The sequence below is a fragment of the Anomaloglossus baeobatrachus genome, chromosome 2 (assembly GCF_048569485.1).
Source record: "Anomaloglossus baeobatrachus isolate aAnoBae1 chromosome 2, aAnoBae1.hap1, whole genome shotgun sequence".
NCBI lineage: Eukaryota > Metazoa > Chordata > Amphibia > Anura > Aromobatidae > Anomaloglossus > Anomaloglossus baeobatrachus.
Genome location: NC_134354.1, coordinates 688070073 through 688085014, shown reverse-complemented (window position 1 = coordinate 688085014; position 14942 = coordinate 688070073). Strand labels below are relative to the sequence as shown.

Below are 14942 nucleotides of genomic sequence, written 5' to 3'. Positions count from 1 at the left end.
ATCCACCCACAAGAAGAGACAGAGGAAAATCCGGAAGAACCAGGATCTCTGTCTACAACAATAACAGCCGGTGAAGACACACGGAACAAGAAACCTGCCAACAGGCAATAGGGAGGGTGCTGGGTCTCCCATGACGGAACTATAAGAAAAAGAATTTACGGTAAGTAACAAAATTCTCTTTTTCTTTATCGTTCCTATGGGAGACCCAGACCATGGGACGTCCTAAAGCAGTCCATGGGTGGGAATAAACAGACAACTGAGAAGCAGGAAAACCCAACTTCACAAATGGGCGACAGACGCCTGAAAGATGCGTCAGCCCAAGCCCGCGTCTGCCAAAGCAAGAGCATGCCTTGGATAGAGCTTCGAAAAAGTACGCAGACTAATTCGAGCTGCAGTCTGACAGACCTACTGAGCCGTAGCCTGGTGCCTGAAAGCCCAAAAGGCACGGACCGGTCTGATCAAATGTGCTCTGATCCCCGGCGGGGAAGGCACTTGAGTACCTTGTAGGCCTCGGAAATGGCCGACCTAAGCCAACGAACCAGGGTCGGCTTAGATACCGAGACCGCTACGCTGACTAGCAGTCAGTACCAGAGAGAGAGGTGCACCGCCTAATAACGGCGGTGCGAGACACATAGATCCGGGGCGCCCGCACCAGATCCAGGAGATGCAACGCTTCCTCAAAGCGATGAACAGGAGCCGGACAAAAGGAAGGCAGGAAAATTGCCCCGGATAAGGTGGAAGCAGTAACCACCTTAGGGAAAAAAGTCCGGAGTCGGACGGAGACCACCTTGTCTTGATGCAAAAGACCAAAGAAGGGGGTGACTCAGAGAGTGCAGCCAGAACTCCCTGGCGGGAAATTATAGCCACTAGAAAGACTACTTTCTGTGAAAGATGAAACAAAGAAACCTCCCTAAGAGGCGCAAAGGGGGGTTTCCGGGAACCGGGAGGACCGGATGAAGGTCCCAGGGTTCCATAGGCCGCCGGAAAGGCGGAATGATGTGAGACGCGCCCTTAAAGGAGCGCACCGGAGCCAGCCGGACGATACGCCGCTGGCACATACTGACAGAGCCGAGACCTGTCCGTTATTGAGGGATAGTCTTAGCTGTAGACCGGACTGTGGAAGGGACAGGAGGGTCGGCAAGGCTAAAAAGGTCCAAGGACACCTTGGAGCTCGAGTCATAGCGGAGATGACTTCAGGAAGGATACCAGAAGTCGCTAAGATCCAGGACTCAATAGCTACGCCGTCAATCTGAGAATGCAGAATTCTGACGGAAAAAAACGGACCTTTGAGAAAAGGTCTGGACGGTCCGGAAGATGCCATGGCAACCCAACGGACAGAAGGAGCAGGTCAGGATACCAAGCCTGCCTGGTGCAGTCTGGAGTAAGAGAATGATCCGACGTACCCCTTTTTTTTTTTTTTCTTTTTACTGATCTTGCGCAGGCCTCTGGGCAAGAGGTAGAGGCGAAGCTGGATCAAACATGAACCAGTGTGTCTACTGCAAAACCTGAGGATTGTGGACCACGGTTGGACAGCTGAAATAGTCTGCCTCGCAGTTTTGACATCTAGGATGTGGGCTGCGGATACGGTGGACTAGGAGTCCCTTGTCCACTGAAGAATGTTGAGGCGCCAAGATTGCCAGGTGGCTGTGTGTCCCGCCCTGGAAGTTGACGTAGGAAAACGCTGTCACGTTATCCGACTGAACTCGAATGTGCCTAGCCGCCAACAGATGGTGAAGGCTTAGAGAGCTAGAATACAGCTCTGATTTCCAGCCCATTGATCTACAGGGCTGATTCGGACAGAGTCCAAGCGCCCTGCGCTCCGCGGTGGAGATATACTGCTCCCAAGGCGGAAAGACCAGCACCCTGGTGAGGATCACCCGGGACGGGGCCAGGAAGGAGCGTCCCTGAGACAGAGTGGCCGAAACCACCACTGCAAACAAGCCCCCGGTCAGTGTCAAAGCCACCACACCGTGGAAGGAGGGAGTTCGCGTGTACAGCGGAAAACATCCAGTCTCAGAGGACGCAGGCGGGCAAGGAATCGCTTCCATTGACGCCACCGTCTGACCAGCACCTGTATTTGGTGTCTGATAGAACGACGTCGACCGCCAGCGGAGGGACTACTGATCGACTAAGAGCGGCTTCACAAGAGCCGACAGAGTCTCGAATTGCGTCCCTGAGAACCTCTGGTTCGAAGTCAGAGTGGACTTGAACAGAATGACAAGCCACCCGAATAGGTTAGAGTGGCGAGAGTAAGCGAAGTACTCTGCTAAGAGTCTGCACTGGATGAAGCCCTGAGAAGAAGGCCGTCCAGGGCAAACGATCACTGCCAATCCTTAGGGGTGCAGGACCCTAATCACAGCAGCCCCATGAGAATACTCGATGGGCCGTGGCTAACCGCAAGGGAAGAGCCACGAATTGGACCACTCTGATGGCAAAACGTAGTCAACGCTGGTGTGAACCTGCGATTGACCCCTGCAGAAAGGCATCTCTGATGCCGATGGCTGCTAGGGAATCTCCTTGGGTTCTTGATTGGTCCGGTGAAAAAAAAAAACACACGGAACAAGACTGAGACTCCATGGGCTGCTAGGGAATCTCCTTGGGTTCTTGATTGATCCGGTGAAAAAAAAAAACACACGGAACAAGACTGAGACTCCATGTGAAAACGCCACACCTGACCATGCTTGAAAAGCTAAAGATCCAGGCCGGAAGGCACCGCCCTGTTCGGGGACTGGAAATAGATTTAAACAAAAATCTCAGAACCGTTCCCAGTCGGGAACCGGTACAATTACTCCATTGGCCTGCAAGAAATGCACGGCCTGTGAGAAGCCTTGGAGCCGGGAGGAGGTGACAGAAAAAATCTGTTTGGCGGGTGGACAGAATTCCATCCTGTAGCCATGGGAGATATAATCCCGCCCCCACTGAACGGAGACGTGTTAGAACCATACGTTGCCAAGTGGAGAGAGCCTGCCACCGACCAGGAGGAGGTTGGCGGCTAGATAGCTCGGAGGAAGCTGACTAAGTGGCAGCATCTCCTGCGGTCTTCTAAAGACGCAGCTTCAAGCCAATTGGTTCTATGAACCTAGGCCGAGCTAGAGGACGATCAGATGGAGGAACGGAAACCACCGAAACCTCAACTGATTCCTGCCCTGGACAGGTTCCCTGGTTTAGGTTTGTGGCAAGGAAGAACTCTCCTCGCCGAGAGCTTCCTAAATTTCATCTAGTTGGTTCCGAAGAGACTGGTCCCACCAAAGGGGAGCCCAGTAAGGACCCTCTATAGAGGCCTCTGCCTTCCATTTCCGAAGCCACAGGAGCCTGCGGATAGCGAGGAAAGTAGCCAAGACCACCGCCGTGTGGTGTCCAGCATGGCAGACTTGGCAGAGGATGAAAAGACTGAAGTCTGGAAGTTCAGGCAACCGTCTTGGGCATAGAGTCCCTGTGAGGGAATGCATCTCCTCTGAGGAGCCATCAGCCACTGACATAACGGTCCGGGCTGAGCCACCTGAGGTGAATGAGCCCACCTCTTGACCACCATTGGTGGACAGGGGAAACACAGTCCTCAGAATCACGCTTCATGGGAAGCGACTGTCAGAGCGGACCCTGGGCTGGTCACAGGGGCCTGAAAACTGGAGTGGTTTAAGGAACACACGTTGTGTTCACCTAGATAAGGTAACTCCGGCGGATTGAGGTACAGTACAAAATTAATGTACCGTGGGATCCTTATAGAGGTGCCGTCAGCCACTGATACAACTATCCGGGCTGAAAGTCTAGACACCGGAGTGGCCACCCTTGGCGAATGAGTACACTCCTTGACCACCTCTGATGGAAGGGGGAGACAGGCAGCAGAACCCCGCTGTGGGATCTGCAGGACAGGCTGCGGGCTTGGACGCAGCGGCCTGAAAACTGGAGTGGTTAAGGAACACACTCCTCGTCTTGTTAAAGGTATACTGATGCCTTTTGCCAGCGGGGAATACTCCCCTGATACAGGCGGATGGAGGTCCAATACAAGTATAATGGACGCAATCCAATCATTCGCATCCGCGTCACCTACGGACGGATCAAAGTACCTAAAGCAGCGTCCGAGCCCCTGATAGAGACATCCTCCTCGTCCAGTGAGTCAGCTCGTATTGGAGCTGCGGGACGGGGAGGACAGGGGACCCTGCGTCTCCCTGTCAGGAGGACGGGGTCTGTGAGCTTTGCTGAGCAAGCAGAAAACGCCCTGAGAAGGGGGCTGCATGCTCAGCAGATGCCGGGACAGCCGACCCCTGGAAAAAAGATTCCCCCAGGGGTCAGCCACCGAACCCGGAGCAGCTGGAGGGACCATGAATGAGCCTCCAAGCTGAGGGGCCACAGTGGTTATGAGCTCGCCGTACGAGCCCACCAGCAGTGGATAATAAAAACAGCCTGCAGCCTCGCTCTGTGAGACCTGCTGCAGAGGTGGGGTTCAGCCTGGGGCGACTCCAGGCTGAGGCACCACCACATAAGAACCATTACAGTATGGGCCGGTTCAGGCAATATAAGCTTACATGCAGAGCATGTAGTGTACAGTCTTGGAGCTTTGCTCCTAGTGAGACATGCTGCTGAGGAGGAGGTTCTAAAATAAAGAATTAACTCCTTCAGAATGCCCTGATAGTGTATAAAAAGTGCACAACCAGAGGTTGTGACTTATCAGGCCGCTATTGTGAGTGCCCCTCCAGGTTCCAAGCCTGGACCCCCAGCCAGATATCCACTCCCTCTGCACTGCAGAGCAGCCAGCGCCGATCAGCGTACTAAGAACGCTGAGAAAATGGCGCTAGAGTGAGGGGGGAGGGCGGGGGTTAACCCAGGAGCGGGAATCGGAGGGCTAAGAAGATGTACAGGGGAGGGAATCATCTCCCAACAAGGAGTGTCCTCCCCTGTGCAGAGCGGCGGTTGGGCGGCGCTGCAGCGTCCCCCTGCATGACTGACATGCAGGGGAACGAAACGAAACTAGGCCGCGGCTGAAGCCGGGGCCTAGAGTTATGCATGCGGCCGAAAATCAGGCATCATCGGCGCGGTACACAGTAAAAACCGTGGAACCGGCCGGAAACACAGTAAAAGCAGCATTATCAAAGTTAATCACTGTCCCCCCAATAAAGTGCCCCACATTGCAGAAGGACCCTCTGAATAACGTCTCTATACTTAGCTTTGAGACGCAGGGTCCAGTCCCTGGTGGGGTGGGGGTCCAGTGCTCCGTCCAGCAGGGTCCTGCCAAAGGGCTGCGGATGGAGGCCGGTCTCCTGCAAGGCAGTGAGAACCGTGTTGGCTCTAACTTCAAGCCAGAGCCCCTAAGGGATGGTGAAGGAGCGCGGCATGAAGGGCTCTTGCCCTGAATCAACCTTAACAGCACCGCCGCCAGGGGGGTGTGAAGGGACATGCCGGGGGTCCAGTGGACCCGCTTTTCTTCCAAATCTGTAGAAAAAATGAAAAATCAAAAAAGGATGCATGTGTGTGTGTGATCCTCCTGACACAAAGCATGAAACTGGCTAGGTCTGGCTAGCAGGGGGTGTATATGCTAGGAGGGAGGAGCTACACGTTTTGAGTGTAGTAACTTTGTGTGTCCTCCGGAGGCAGTAGCTATACACCCATGGTCTGGGTCTCCCATAGGAACGATAAAGAAAGTTAAAAAACTGCAAGTCGCTGGATCCTCACTATAACACACGCAAACGCATGTGAACGCATGTTGGCGCGAGTCCATTGCAAATGCATTGAAATGAAAACGCATTTGCATTGGATCCGTTTTTGCGTTAAAAAAACGTTCATGACGCATGTTAAAAAAACGTAGTGTGAAAGCAGCCTAATGACTGTGTGTTGAATTATTTAGAGGACACACCACATTTACACTGTTATAAAAAGCCGCACACTGACTATTGTACATTGTATCATAGTGTCAGATCTTCAGTGTTGTCCCATGAAAAGATATAATAAAATATTTACAAAACGGTGAGGGGTGTACTCACTTTTGTGCTATGATGTATACATATATTAGTTCCGTATATGTCAGTATTGTAAATATCCCTTAGTGGATAAGCCCTTTGACCTCCATCTGCCTCCGTATATCTGCATCAATATGCCTGATCTGCGGTGTTTGTTCATGCAGCAGAAAGCCTCCGATAGCACTGGTCCTGTAGTCGGGGATATTCGGTAGCTTGGCCCGGCTCTATAATTTACAGCTCATCAGTCTCTTATAGGAATAAGCTAATACAGCCGTGTATTCAGAGCATCTAGCACAATGCCAATGGGTATTTGCCACTTGGATCCCCTCCAGATCTCACAGGCAGAGATGAAATCTGTGCTTTGCTGCGCCTGTGCCTGACCTGTGACAGCTGTTCTCGCTGTGGCATCATCCTCAGCTTTATAATGAATTGACTTTAATATTTTTAATTCCAATTAAACTCTGCATGAATACCAAAGGACATGAATCAGGATTTCATTTGTGGGCAAAGCTTCGCGTGTTTCCATATTTTACCTGAGGATTGCCAAGTCATGAATCATCCTTTCCGCTCTCTGAATTCAGGATTAACTCTAAATATTCCAAATGCCAAGCCGCTATCATATCCAGGGCCTCATTCAGACCTCAGTATTTTTAACATGTGCAAAAAAATGGTACGTATGTCATCAGTGATTGGCCAGTGCGTCATCAGTGATTGGCCAGTGCGTCATCAGTGATTGGTCAGTGTCATCAGTGATTGGCCAGTGCGTCATCAGTGATTGGCCAGTGTGTCATCAAAGACTGGCCAGTGCGTCATCAGTGATTGGCCAGTGCGTCATCAGTGATTGGCCCGTGCGTCATCAAAGATTGGCCAGTGTGTCATCAGTAATTGGTCAGTGTGTCATCAGCGATTGGTCAATGATTTTCACATTTGGATATGTAAATTGTCTGCATGAGGACTAACAAATGGCTAGTTACGCCTCATTTCTAGGAGTAAGGGGTTCCTGAAAAACAATAGTAGATCTTCAAAGCCAGTCTTTCTTAAAGGGGTTGACCAGCTTCTCTTAAATCAGAGGAGTTGCTGATGTGGCGTACGTAGGCCGCTAGCCATGTATAGTGCACAGCTCCTATTCTAAGAGGAATGGTGCTCAATATCTGGCAGCTGTGCAAGAGACTCGCTAACTGATGTCCTGCCAGAAGCCTCTCCCACCTCATAATGCGGAAGTGGAAGGCACTGAATAATCCCTTTTAAATCCTCAATCATAAAAAAAAATCCTTAATCCTTTATAATGTGTAATAAACTGTAATGACATTGTCTCCATGTTTTCTACAGGGCCATATAAATGGTCTACCAGGTTTTGGGGGTGAATACTGGGCAATACGGGAGGGGGGGGGGATTAGCCACTGTAACAACGTCAGCAATTCTAACATTTCTGTAATCAGGTATCACCACCTATTGGATTGCATTCTTTGATTCTGTCTGGAAACTGTCACCAAGCAGGGCAGCTGCTGCTGATGGATTCTTTTAGGATTTATTTCATTATGGCTTTTACAGTATTTTTATGTCTTTTCTCTGAATGTGGCATGTTATTAACTATAAGGAACATTCTACTTTCATTACTTGCATCATATAAGATCCATAGAACTTGATATTTAAGATATTAATGAACTCCTCAGTCTATGCAGAGAGTGCAGTATGAAGTTCTCAAAGTACTAAACAGAGGTATAAAAAGACCAAACAGGTTTTCCCACTATAGTATTTTATGATGGTTGCAGCCCAGCGGTCCTGGAGTGTAGGTCATGCAGCCCCACCGATGAATTACTTTACGACATGTCCTACTGAAGAGTGCAAATAAGAAAAGCACTTCAAGGAAAAATTAACACAGTGGAATTTCAGACTCCACTATTTTGGCCTAAACAGACAGTGAGTGCAAATTAGAATTCTAACATTTCTATTTTCTTACAGAATTAAACTGTCCTGTGTGACCTTGGACCAGAAGGGACCTGTCAACAGTAACCTGGATTGTTTTCCAGAGATCAGAAGTGCATCTGATACAGGCTGAAAAGCAATCTTGCCTTGTTCAAAACTGGGTGCACTAATTTTTACCAAATGCGCCATAATTTGTTACATTTTCTGCCAAAGTCGAGGCAAACTCACAATAGTAAATCGGATTCACTGTGTTAAGATCCTCACTAGTGACGAGTGAGCGTTCTCGGCACTGCTTGTTACTCGATTGAGCATTGGGGTGCTCGGATACTCGCGGAGCTCGGCCGAGTATCGTGGGTGCTTGGACATTTTGTCTGGAAAATAACCACTGCATGATGTGTGCAGGTTGCCCAGGTAGAGCCAATCACAGCCTCTGAATGGCTCTCACGGGGGATAAAACAATGTTCTCGGACATAGTGTGTCCCCCATCAAAAACCCTGCCCTACCTACCTCTGAAAATGCTCCGTTTATGGCGGGCTGTGTGTGTAGGCAAAGAATCTAACAGTCCAATCACTGACTGCCATAATGCTCGTTACTCTCATCGAGCTCGTCCGAGCGTCTGTCCAGCTCATATCGAGGAATGAGTATTTTAGTGATCACCCATCATTAATCCTGACTGCTGGGGACTTCTATCTCCAGATGAGCTGCCAATACGAGCAGACAAGTATATATATATATGTAAATGTGAACTTATGCTGCTAATAGTCTGCTGCCAATCTCATAGAGGTCACCAGGTGGTGCCTAGAGGGTTGTCCCACAATGATCATTTATCACCTATACACAGGACACAGTATAAATCTATGATCACTGGGACCCCCACTAATCGCAAGAGTGGGGCCCTAAAGTCCACTAAGTGATTGGAGCAATAGTGAACTCTGCTGCCAATCTCATAGAGGTCACCAGGTGGTGCCTAGAGGGTTGTCCCACAATGATCATTTATCACCTATACACAGGACACAGTATAAATCTATGATCACTGGGACCCCCACTAATCGCAAGAGTGGGGCCCTAAAGTCCACTAAGTGATTGGAGCAATAGTGAACTCATGCGACCGCCATTGCTGTAGAAGGTGAATAGAGGTGAAGAGAGCATTGCTGGACATGTTCACACCAGGTGCACTCACAAAGGAGAGTTTGGGGCCTCCATTCTTGTGAACAGTGGTGTCCCAGCGAATATATATATATATATATATATATATATATATATATATATAAATAATCACACCATATGTCACCAATGACCTACTAACCGCCAAAGCCAAGCGACACTACTCTATCCTCCTCCTCCTGGACCTGTCCTCTGCCTTCGACACAGTAGACCATTCCCTCCTACTACAGATTCTCTCATCTCTGGGCATCACAGACTTGGCCCCATCTTGTATCTCCTCATACCTAATCGACCGAACTTTCAGCGTCTCCCATTCTCACACCACTTCCTCATCTCGCCCCCTATCTGTCGGTGTCCCCCAAGGTTCAGTTCTTGGACCCCTACTGTTCTCCATCTACACCTTCGGCCTGGGACAGCTCATAGAGTCCCACAGCTTTCAGTATCATCTCTATGCCGATGATACGCAGATCTACCTCTCTGGACCCTACAGCTCCTCTCTACTAAAGAGAATCCCACAATGTCTGTCTGCTATTTTATCTTTTTTCTCTGCACGATTCCTAAAGCTTAACATGGACAAAACAGAATTCATTATCTTTCCTCCTCCTCACTCAACCCATCCAACAACCCTATCCATCAAACTTGATGGTTGCTCACTCTCCCCAGTCTCACAAGCTTGCAGTAACCTTCGACTCTGCTCTATCCTTCAAGCCACACATCCAAGCCCTCTTCACCTCATGCAGACTACAATTCAAAAATATCTCCCGGATCTGTGCTTTCCTTAACCAAGAATCAGCAAAAACATTAGTGCATGCCCTCATCATCTCCTGCCTCGACTACTGCAACCTCCTGCTCTCTGGCCTCTCTTCCAACACTCTTGCACCCATCCAATCTATCCTAAACTCTGCGGCCCGCTTAATCCACCTCTCCCCTTGCTATTCCCCAGCCTCTCCTCTCTGCCAACCCCTTCACTGGCTTCCCATTGCCCAAAAACTCCAGTTCAAAACACTAAGCATGACATACAAAGCCATCCACAACCTGTCTCCCCCTTACATCTGTGACCTAGTCTCCCAGTACTTACCTGCACGCAACCTCAGATCCTCACAAGATCTCCTTCTCTACTCCTCTTTTATCTCTTCTTCCAACAATCGCATACAAGATTTCTCCCATGCCTCCCCCATACTCTGGAATGCTCTACCCCAGCATATTAGACTCTCGCCTACTGTGGAAAGCTTCAAAAGGAACCTGAAGACCCATCTCTTCCGACAAGTCTACAACCTACAATAACCCTCAGACCAGTACACCACTGCGCAAGCAGCTCTGTCCTCACCTATTGTACCCTCACCCATTCCCTGTAGACTGTGAGCCCTCGCGGGCAGGGTCGTCTCTGCTCCTGTATCAGTCTGTTTTTTAAATGTTCATGATTGTTGTACTTGTTTTTTATGTATACCCTTTTCACTTGTAAAGCGCCATGGAATAAATGGCACTATAATAATAAATAATTTTATATATATATATATATATATATATATATATATATATATATATATACACACACACACACACATACACTATCCTGCGAGATAAGTGTTTATGTTCATTCAGAAACAAGCCCTTTAATTTCTAACGTGAGATTTGCCTGTTTCTCATCACATTTTATATGGAATGAACTTTACACTTATTTGGTTTTTGGAATCATTACAGACAGATTACAAAGTCCCTTCATAGATAAGGGGTCACTATACTACCTGGAGCTAGGTACTTCCAGGAGCTACATCAGTAGGATATTATCACTTATCTGTAGTATATCCAGTGTAAAAATTATTTTGAGATAAAACTCTTTAAACGGCCATTTATGTTGATCCTATAGAGACAAATTCACGGGAACTAAGTGCATTCCATGCAGTCACCTGAATCTGGAGTTAGCAGGAGCAGCAGCTTGAGGAGCGCCTATCTCACCGATTCCACTGCAGTTACCATCGCTAAATATATCCAGCTAAAGGGAACCTGTCTAAACCATCCACTGTAACTCTGGCCATATGTTTAATGTTGTTGTCCTGCTGGAAGGTGAACATATGAGCCAGTTTCAAGTCTTTTGCAGGATTGCCTTTAATTTAGCTCCATCCATCAACTCTGACCAGCTTCCCTGTCCCTGTTGAAGAAAATAACCCCCCAGCATGATGCAGCCTCTACTATGTTTGACAGTGGGCATGTTGTTTTCAGGGTGGGTTAGTTTTCTCTCACACACAGATTGTGCATTTAGTCCAAAAAGTTCTACTTTGGTGTTACATGACGAAAGCACCTTCTACTAAATAATAGCTGTGCCCCCCCATTGCAAATGGGACCACTTATGGTTTGCTTTAAAAAAATGGCTTATTGCCACGGGGTATGAATACTTTTTTAGGCACTGTACATATATTTAACTCCAACCCTACAACATTTCTTAGAAAATATACCTTGGAGAATCGGCCAGAGACCCTATCCGGAGACTATTCTTGTGCCGCTCTTAAGGCCCCGTCACACTAAGCAACATCGCTAGCAACATCGCTGCTAACGAAGAACTTTTGTGACGTTGCTAGCGATGTTGCTGTGTGTGACATCCAGCAACAACCTGGCCCCTGCTGTGAGGTCGTTGGTTGTTGCTGAATGTCCTGGGCCATTTTTTAGTTGTTGCTGTCCCGCTGTGAAGCACAGATCGCTGTGTGTGACAGCGAGACAGCAACAACTAAATGTGCAGGCAGCAGGAGCCGGCTTCTGCGGAGGCTGGTAACCACAGTAAACATCGGGTAACCAAGAAGCCCTGTCCTTGGTTACCCGATATTTACCTTTGTTACCAGCCTCCGCCGCTCTCACTGTCAGTGCCGGCTCCTGCTCTGTGCACATGTAGCTGCAGGACACATCGGGTTAATTAACCCGATGTGTGCTGTAGCTAGGAGAGCAGGGAGCCAGCGCTAAGCATTGTGCGCTGCTCCCTGCTCTGTGCACATTTAGCTGCAGCACACATCGGGTAATTAACCCGATGTGTGCTGTAACTAGGAGAGCAAGGAGCCAGCGCTAAGCGGTGTGTGCTGCTCCCTGCTCTGTGCACGTGTATCTGCAGTACACATTGGGTAATTAACCCGATGTGTGCTGTAACTAGGAGAGCAGGGAGCCAGCGCTCAGTGTGTGCTGCTCCCTGCTCTCTGCACGTGTAGCTCCGTGCGCTGGTAACCAAGGTAAATATCGGGTTGGTTACCCGATATTTACCTTAGTTACCAAGCGCAGCATCTTCCACGCGGCGCTGGGGGCTGGTCACTGGTTGCTGGTGAGCTCACCAGCAACTCGTGTAGCGACGCTCCAGTGATCCCTGCCAGGTCAGGTTGCTGGTGGGATCGCTGGAGCGTCGCAGTGTGACATCTCACCAGCAACCTCCTAGCAACTTACCAGCGATCCCTATCGTTGTTGGGATCGCTGGTAAGTTGCTTAGTGTGACTGGACCTTTAGAAGAGTTGGTAAAATTTCTGGCCACCGCAAGATATCGCCATTGCGCAAGGCACAGCACCGTACAATGTGTAGTCGCCGCTCCCAGGTATTGAAGCTCAGCTGGTGCATACATAACTGACACATCCTCTTTTCTTATAATTTATCACACCTTCTATTCAGCCATTTTTTGGCTTTACAGTATCTCTTTCTCTAGCAGCAGGGTGACAGATAACATGGTCATTATTATTGCTTCTGTAGGGAGTATCATACGGCAGTACCAGATTTTGCACTGGGTTTACAAATCTTAAGAAACTTCTGGAAAACCGGAGATCTCCTGAACTCCAGAAAGAGATGTAAAATTTCCCAGGTGCACATCAAAGCCTCCAGGGAAGCAGAGTTTCCAGTTTTTCTGCTCTCGGATGCCCAGACAGCCATATGCACATCAAAGGGTTTTTGTTTTTCAACTTATTCTGCAGGAGGGCACCTCTCCCCTGACTCCGGCTACCTGTGTGATTGACAGTTCAGACCACAGGGATCATCACTGCTAGAATAAGATGCAAGTTCTCTGATCTTGCAGAGATTGGAGGAGCACTGAAGCTGGCGGATCATGCACAGCTGTGAGCAGCACTTACAAGCTCGGTTGTTGTTCAGGAGATGTCATAAGACTGCGGCGGTGCCCAGTGACCCGGGCAATGAGCAGCGCACAATAAAATGCCTCCAATACCGAGAACAGAGGATTTTTGATAAGTAGGTTACAAACGTTCGTGTTTTTGCAATTTAAACTATTGATGATGACGAAAATAACCCTTTAAAGAGGACGGGAAATGGGGAATGCAGGCAAAGTGGCCAGAAAAGGGGCTACCGGCCCCAAAGGTTGACTAGTATGGACTCGCATGTTGTGCATTGTGGCTCACAGTGAACAGGTGACAAGTTTTGGGGGCAGATTTGGGCCATGTCCACATCTGTATTGAAGCCTCGCAGATTACTAGCGCACTATTCTCTTCCAGTAGAGACAACCACCATGATGGAAACCGGTCAGACCCTTCATAGTCACCGGCGCCCGGTACATAAGGGGTCCGGTCAATATTCTCACATTCCTAGGACATAACAGAAAAATGGAAATAAGAGCGCAGATGTGAACAACGCCTTATGGCCTGGTCACATAGTTACACACCAGGGTGGGTGGGAGTAGAAGGCTTGCCTTTCAGGAGCACAGGAAAGCTGGGTAAGAGCACTATGGGGGTGGCAGTTTGGGCCACACAGTATCACAGCAGGAGAGGACAGCTCTCCCCGGGACTGTATCATGGAGGAGGCATCCAGTGCACCATCACAAACCCCACATGAGCCTAGAAGGAAAACTTATGGTGGACGGAAAACTCCCGGCGCTGCGGCTGCTCCAGCATCTCCTCCTCTCCCTGCAGCCGCCAGTACGAGGCCTATGCAGCAGCTGGAGACTTGCTGCGCACCACTTGTGTGCCCACATCACGTCGCCCGTTTTGGGCTGTGCACCCAGCCCGCCCTCACCCAGGACCCGCACACCCGCCGCACATAGCACCCCTCATGGGAACAAACAAAACCGCTTACCCCCGCACTCAGAAATCAGCTGTCCCACAACAACAAAAGCTCCGCGCGCTGCTACCTGGGAATTGTAGTTCCAGTACGGGGGCTGCAGACTGCGCATTCCATCGGGACGTACTACACTACCCAGAAAGACTTGCGCTTGCAAAGGGTCAGAAGTCTCGAAAGGATTTGGGTTGCTATGGGTAACGGGGACAGTTTTAGTATTTTTTTTAGGTTGAATAATGAAAAGTTTCCTTTTCTGACCGCCTGGGAAGTGGAGGTGATGGGTGTATGGCAGTGCTCACATCACTGTCAGTGCTCTGAGGATGGGCAGTATTTCATTACAGACTGCCATATGCAAAATCAGAATAATAGTAAAGACTATACAAATCTATACTGAGACGTGACAAGCCCACCAGGGACGTGGGGCACCCGGGACCGGGCCGGTTCTGTTGGGAGGTCACAACGGCAGGGCCCGAACTCCGTGACCCTGGCGGTGTCGTTTAAATGAGGGATATTTACAGGGGATGAGTCGTGACGCCACATGTGGTATTCGCCAATGTATGGCCGACGCTGCTGGATGGGACCGCTGGGGTAGATGGTGATGCAGCAGTGATGGTACAGCTCCCACAGGTGGAGCAGGGCCCCAGGGCAACCGGTATAGTCAATGATGGAGGAATTAACGTTGGGGTGCAGGACCGAAGACGCAGCCAATAACTGGACGACACAGGGACTGTAGTTTCCTTTAACTTTTTACTTGGTAGTGAATGGTGCAGGCCAGGGAAACTGGTTCGGATGGTAACGGAGGTCCGGGCAGCCTGGAAGTATTTGGGGATCCACCTTGCCAGGTGGGTTTGGAGGCCTTCTTTCTGCGCTGTCCTG

The 14942-nt window shown here is 49.4% G+C and overlaps 1 protein-coding gene across 1 annotated transcript in view; it reads right to left on the bottom strand.

Annotated features, from left to right (window-relative positions):
- Window positions 1-14167, bottom strand: part of CALCOCO1 (calcium binding and coiled-coil domain 1) — a 95121-nt gene extending 80954 nt beyond the window's left edge. The window contains exon 1 of the mRNA XM_075337193.1: window positions 14085-14167. The gene's annotated coding sequence lies outside the window, so the exon portion shown is untranslated. The remainder of the gene's footprint in view (window positions 1-14084) is intronic.
- Between the last annotated feature and the right edge of the window lie 775 nt (window positions 14168-14942).